This window comes from Vanessa cardui, chromosome 29 (assembly GCF_905220365.1).
Source record: "Vanessa cardui chromosome 29, ilVanCard2.1, whole genome shotgun sequence".
In the NCBI taxonomy this organism is placed as follows: domain Eukaryota; kingdom Metazoa; phylum Arthropoda; class Insecta; order Lepidoptera; family Nymphalidae; genus Vanessa; species Vanessa cardui.
The window spans coordinates 6047927-6055722 of NC_061151.1; the positions used below are offsets into that span (position 1 = coordinate 6047927).

General features: G+C 31.7%; 1 long non-coding RNA gene across 1 annotated transcript in view; it reads right to left on the bottom strand.

Annotated features, from left to right (window-relative positions):
• LOC124542034 overlaps window positions 1–7295 on the bottom strand; it is a 55778-nt gene extending 48483 nt beyond the window's left edge. The window contains exon 1 of the long non-coding RNA XR_006967302.1: window positions 7105–7295. This is a non-coding gene — a long non-coding RNA (uncharacterized LOC124542034). The remainder of the gene's footprint in view (window positions 1–7104) is intronic.
• Between the last annotated feature and the right edge of the window lie 501 nt (window positions 7296–7796).

Below are 7796 nucleotides of genomic sequence, written 5' to 3' on the forward strand. Positions count from 1 at the left end.
TATGTGCCGTGTATAAACATATGCATTGAGAAAAAAAGGGCTATTTTAATATTACAAACAGACACTCCAATTTTATTATATGTATAAATAAGTTACTAAGGTACACAAGCGTCCTTGGAAGTACATATAAGTTATCAAAAATAAATTATTCGTAGATAAATATTGTAATAGTTAACGGCTATAGTTGAAAGTATATTCGAAGGGCCGATAAAGGGCGGTCTGCGCGAACGCAGCCTCAACCCGATTGGCCGGTCCGAGCTCGCATCCTGCATTCTCGCTCCTAGACACGTTCTATTGGTCTATTTTTTTCGAACAACGATTGGTTAGTTTTTTTTTTTATTTCGATGCATTTTTTGGGCACCGGTTGGACGATGTAGTGACGGAGTTTTTTTTTTAATTTTTTGTGTGACCCTGCGTCCCTTTTGGGTTATTGGTCTAGGAGTTTTATTGTATGTGTTTATTTATATTTTATATAGTGTTGCTATATTTTTGTAACACAGTTATTGGTTGAGACGTTTTATAACGCCTTAGTTTTTTTTGTATGTATATTTCTATATATACACATAGTATATTTTTTTACTGATCGAATCTACGGATTGAGGGTTTGTCTGTATGTAAAATAAATCGTATTTTTTTTTAAATATGATATAAACATCGTAGGTGTGACCTCGCTTTAATGTTATTAAGTAAACGCTGGTTTACTTATTTTAAGGTTTTTTGAGATACATTATGAAATCTCACAACGGTTAATATAATAGGTATACTAATTCTCACCCGCGGCGTTGCTCACGTTTTAAGAGCTTGGTAGTCACATGTCAGGCAAAAAAGTAGCCTATGTCCTATCTTGGAGTTCAAGTTTGCTTTATACCAAGTTTCATCAAATTTGGTTCAGCGGTTTGGTTGTGAAAGAACGTCAGACAGACAGATATACAAATGAAATAGATTTGTTAATAAAAATCACAACTCAAAAAGATTTACACAATTAATTAAATTAGTAGGTATTAGCTGGAGTGCCGATGGCTCAGTGGTTAGAACGCGTACATCTTAATTGCGATGATTGCGGATTCGAACCCAGACAATATTGAATTTTCCAAATTTGTGCCAAATATGCGTTTGTAATTCATGTCATGATTGGTGGGAAATGAAAACACATAACGAAACCGGCATGTGTTTAATTTCAAAGAATTCGCCAACCCGCATTGAAGAGAGGTGGAATATACTCTACTCCTCAAAAGGGAGAGAAAGCCTTAATCCAGCAGTTGGTATATTTTAGTTAAATTCTACTCTATGTGTCATATTGATGACTTATATTATTGTAAAGTTATATTAAAAACCATTCAGCAGTTGCGTGAAAATGCAACAAACATACATACAAACATTCGCATTTATGCTTATTAGTACGGATATAAAATCAACAAAATTTACAATACATTCAAAATGAACCCCGCGTTAAATCAGCGTAGGTACCCCAGAATATATTTATTTATCTCAAGTAAGTAATATTTTCCGACGACTTAATATAAAACCAAGATGCTGTGCTTAAGATGACATCTGTCTAAGTCACTCAAGCAAAACTACTGCCTATATTTTATTCATATTAACACTTTCATTGCGGTCTATTTTATATAGGTATCGATTTTATTTATTTTAGAAAAGCGTTAAATATATTTATATGATGCAATAGGAAACAGAATGCTATGATGCACTTACTTATGGAACCACGTACCGCTCTAAAGAAATATAATTCGATCACATCTCATCAAGTCTTAGTTTTTTAAACGCTACGGGGTCTAATAAGCCCCGTAGCGTAGATACATGACATACATATATAATTGTATTTAACTGATATGATTGTATTTTTTAAATGTTGAAAAAGAGTAACCACTGACGTTCTTGCCGGTTCTTCTCGGTAGAATCTACTTTCCGAACCGGTGGTTGCTTTATTTAATTTTTAAATGACGACTCATAAGTGCTTGTAAAATCCCACTTGAATAAAGTATATTTTGATTTTCATACGAGGTCTTTAACACCCCGTACTGCAGGAATGAATAAAAAAAAATGATGTCGCAGCCAATGTGTCAAAAGATTGTATTTTAAATCTTTTTTAATAGATATATTTTTCTTTTGTAATGTTAAACTGACTCAACAAATATGCATAAAACTTTTACTAATAGTTTCCGGTGTTGGTATATAACAATATGACATTAAAAAAACAGATCCCGCTGAGTTTCTTTCGCCGGTTCTTCTCAGGTCTGAGGTGTTAAATTCCGAACCGGTGGTTTTTTGACTATCATTTTGAATAAAGATTTTTGACTTTGATTTTGACCATGCTTTAAAAAATAAAAATATAGAGGTCTGAATATTTTGTATATGCTATAAATTTAACCTGAACTTATTTATTTATCATCACAGATTATTTTCAAGTTAATTTACTTTAGGCTCAATATGGGTTTAGTCAACCTGGTCATTGCCATTTGGGTTTGCATCTAATTGAGGAAAAGGAAATTGATTTATCAGAGATACTGACTGTACCTCCACCAAAAATTCCCCTAGATGTTTCTCTAAGAGCTCATTTGTTGAGTGTTGATGGAGGTCAGACTACGGTGGCAAAAATCCTCCTCCAGTATCAAAAACTTGAATCTGTGGATCATATTACTCAATTAAGTAAACCTGCTACTAAACGGAGGTGTATCCGTTTTAACATTAAGCGTTTGGATGCAAAGAGTCTTCTCTCTCCAAAGGTTTTAAGAGACCGTTTGGCTAAAACGGACCTGACTATATTCCCTGAGGAGAACTTCGTCTCGGGACTTCGACACGATCTGACAGTCTCCCCGATCCGTTCCAAGGACAGCTATCGCACTGATTTTAGGCAGGAATCCTACACAAAGTAAAAGGCCCTGGTACCAAGTGGATTCCACTTCTTGAAATAAGAGCTTAATTCTACAAAAAGACTCTTACGCGAAAATATATTGAATTTAATGATTTCCAAGTAATACGAATTATTTACGTTATGTTTACCTATTGTGCTTTATCAAATAGACAGTTCTATAACAAAATCCAAGGAATTTCAAAGCCCTACCACCAAGTACTAAATACACTGCACAATATTCGCAGTTTTTCAGTCGTTCTCTACTATATTGCCCATGTATTATACACATTACCTTACTCTTGAATAAATCTTTCGAACTAAAAAAATCGCATCAAAATCAGTTGCGTAATTTTAAAGATCTAAGCATACGTAGTAACAGACAGCGGTAAGCGACTTTGTCTCATACAGTGTAATGATTTATCAGAATTTAAAAAAATATATATTAAAACGAAAATATTTTATTTCAATTTATTTGTTATTGTTACTTGGTGGTGGTTTTTGAGCATGCTGTGTTGGTACCTACCACCCTATCACCATATATTCTATCTTTAATACAGTATTTGCTATTATGTTCCAGTTTCAGGGGTGAGAGAGTCAGTGTAACAAGTTTCCAAGTTTGGTTTTGATTATTAATATTTCACACACCACCAATTTATATATGGAGTGGTGACCACTTACCATTAGTAGGTAACACTACCTACCAAATACCAGGCTACTTAATTGTTCTATCAGATGAAAACCGTGTGCAGATACTAGTACATTAAAAAAAAGATTACTGTTTTTAAAAACGTAAATTTAACTAGCGTTAACATTAAGTCTATTACTTGTCTGTTTTAGTAGAATCAGAACCGTTTTTACTTAATAAATACAATACCTATAAATATGTTTTATACACTACATATACAGATATACTAATATCTACAGTAATATTATATACTAGCCGTGGCCGCGACCTTCTACGCGTAAAAATATTATTGTAGTCTAAGTTACTCCTTATTACATCAGTTATCTGCCAGTGAAGAACCCTTCAAAATCGGTCCAGCCGTTACAGATTAGGAATACACAGCCAGACAAACAAAAATTGCAAAAAAAATATTTTGGTATATGTACCGTGATATACATATGCATTGAGTATAAAAGGGCTATTTTAATATTACAAACAGACACTCCAATTTTATTATATGTGTTAATGCGAAATCTGTCTGTTCGTCACTGTACACGGTTTATGAACTGTATTAAATTTTGAGATTGGAAGCAAGCTTAAGCCCCAAGAACATGTTATACTTTTTTATGCCTAATACTTAACAAATTCGAAAATGAGAACAAAGTCGTGTACTTACAGCTTGTAGGTATATATTGGTACACAATAGGCTATTTGACAATGCGAAAAATAAATTGTGAATTATTGTAATCAGTGTATATTATGAGTTTAAAAATGGTTATTTACTAACGAAAGTTAAAAATAATACTGAATTTATACAAAAATCAATAAATAATAATGTATTTATTCAAACGTTTGTCACGTGACACAAAACGCTCCTGATTGGCCGGGCTTATGATGAAGTCACTTTCTTGTAAATCTTGCTTTTCTACTATATGTACCACAGATTGAAATACAGCAAAGTGACGTCACCGACCCCATTGAATATGGAATTTTTGATATGATATTTTTCGGCAAATATGTACTAAGTAATGTTAATGGTTCCTTAATATCTACTAAATAATGTAAAATGGATTTTAAAAACCAGTCAAATAGCCTATTACAGATCCCAATAATATAAAGTCAGTATAGAGATAAAATTAGTTGATATTAAACAGGATATATATTGTGTTTCAGTAACATACATATGTTATTAAATTCTTTATATACTGGAATTAAAGACAGATACATTATTTAATCGTATATAATGTTATGTATATGATTTTGGAAAGACTGAGATGCTTACCGGTTCTTAATAATTTCAAAACGGTAGATTTTCGCTTGTATGAATTTTTTTATAGAGTATATTTCGACTAATTTCTAATAAGCTTAAAGAATAGTTACTACCTATATATAGATATAAAATTTTATTATTAATAATGAATCTTAATAATATATTATTCAAGAGAAAGACATTACTAATTTATTAAATTAAATATAAATGAAAAAACAACTAAAAATAATACAATTACTTTCCCGCCTATTTAATTTTTTTTTTTTCATGAACAAAGCAAACGCTTTATTATTATTCGGCTTCATTAAAAAGTTTTTTTTTTATGGAATAGTTTAGCGGACGAGCATATGGGCCACCTGATGGTATGTGGTCACCATCACCCATACACAATGTTGCTGTAGGTAATGTTAACTATTCCTTACATCGTCAATGCGCCACCAACCTTGGGAACTAAGATGCTATATCTCTTGTGTCTGTAGTTACACTGGCTCACTCACCCTTCAAACCGGAACACAACAATACTGAGTACTGTTGTTTAGCGATAGAATATCTAATGAGTGGGTAGTACCTACCCAGGCGGGCTTGCACAGAGCCCTACCACCACGAAAGTTTGCAAATATATCAAAAATACTAAAACGAAATTAATAGTTTTCGTTAGTGTATTAAATACAATTACATTATAAACTATACAATTGTTTATTGCTTGTCAAAAATCTAATAAAATCAAAATTAAAATCAAAATAAACTTTATTCAAGTGGGCTTTTACAAGCACTTTTGAATCGTCATTTAACAATTAAGTGAAGCTACCACCGGTTCGGAAAGTATATTGTACCGAGAAGAACCGGCAAGAAACTTACAAACAGTAGTTACTCTTTTTCAACATTTAAAAAAAAATACAGTCATGTTAGTTAATTCAATTATTTAAATTAATATATCCTGCCTGGAAGTCAACAGGAATAATCGGAAATAAATACAAATAATTTTTTAATTTGAAATGGCCGAGAATCAAACTCGTGATCTTAAACATTATGATATATTGATAACAATATATTTAAAGGGCTGTAGGTATGTACAGCGTGTCACTGACCATTGACTGCAGATACGAAGTTCATTGAACCCAGTGACATCTGGTCGGACGAAGCGATTTATTTACGATATAAATGCATTTATTGCTGTTTGTTTATTTATTGTTAGACGTATCGCAATCCCACTGCTGGGCATTTGGATTTTAGTACCACAACAGACTTACATACAGTTAAACATATTACTTGTTAATTCAAAGACATAAAAGGATTTTCATATATGATATTCGCGTTAGACCAATATGACATTTTTATAACTGATTGACACAGATTATAGTCTTATATTTTTATTAGAAATAATTTTAATAATCTCTATTTGTTTCGAAATAAATTATTAAAAAAAAAAATTATAGCACATTGTGTGCTTTATATTTAATTTATTGCTCATGGTAAAATTTGTAATGTATTTCCAAGAAAATATATTACTAACATATTTATATTTTTCCTGTAATGGATTCTTATAAGAATTATAGAGATGGCCACACCCATTAAGAGTTTTCTTTATTTAATTATTAATAAATAATTCGCTCGCATTCAATATAAGATACATATTAAAATAAAAACACAATGAAATATTTATTATTTACGGCTTTGATTTAACAGTAAGAAGATAGGAAGCGCTTTTTTTTTCTTTAATTGGTAAAGACAAAAGTCAGTAATTCTTAATTTTTTTTTTAATATTGAAGATTATTGATGATATCTCTTTGTTTCCTTTATGAGAATAATTCTAAAATTAAATGTATCAATAAATCTATATTTAATTGAAATATATATTATTTTCAATAATTTACTTAAATAATATTCTCAAAGTATGTAAACGATGTCAGGACGCGGGCGCCTTTTCAAAATGGCGCTCAACTTATATGACGTAATGTCATTAATTTCACATGATTCCCTCGCTTTCTTGCGCAAATGTAACCGAGAATAATATTTCAAGAAAATATTTAAAAAAAGATTTAAAAATTATTTAGAGCGCCATTGGCGTTCTGGGCGTTAAACAACACGGTATTGTTCTATATAAAGCAACGACTCATCCGATTAATGATTAATCCAATTATTAATCCAATTGATTTATTTTTCACGAGAAAAAAAAAACACGGCAGACCAATGCAGATGTACGACAGATGTTCGAATAAAAAAAAAAAAATAATATCGAACAAAGACAATTTTCAAAATGGCGTTGTGTTCCGAATTCAAAAAATTGGAAAGCAGACTCACCGTTCACGAATCAACATGGCGGCGCACAAAGGAATGAACTTCTCCGGACCTAACACATATTTATATTTAAAAAAAAATATATACTACAACGTTTCAATACACGATATCGACGTTTTTTTCCTGATTTTCCTTTGATTTTTGGCATTTGGTCCGTTACGCGACGCGAATGCATTCATTTGAGTGCATCAGAGAATACTGAGTTACTGACCTAGGGTTGGCTGCATCGGCGCAGGGCCTGCACACACGCGCACCACGCACACAGCTACGTCACAAATGCATCCAAGCTAAATTCGACCTTATAATATAGACCATGAGGTTCATTTAAACTCTGCACATCGTCAACAGTAAGTCGGTTCGTTCAATAGCCATGGTAACAAGCTGAAGTATTCGGAGTATACATAAGAAGGCTGCGTTACTTTAATGTATATGCAATAAGGCGTGTCTCAATTATTAAAATATCTTTAAATATTACGCACTTATTTGCGATATTCATGTAATCTTGCCGATTTTATTTGTGCAATTTTTTTTTTTAATTTTAAGGCATAATGGTCGACGGTTGTCGGTCAAGTATATTATAAACGTACCTAATTTTACTATAAAGATTTATTTGGTGAATTTCGTTAAGAAATAATTTAAATAAATTATGAATTATATTAAATTTACTTTATTTATATAGAGTAATAGAGTGAACA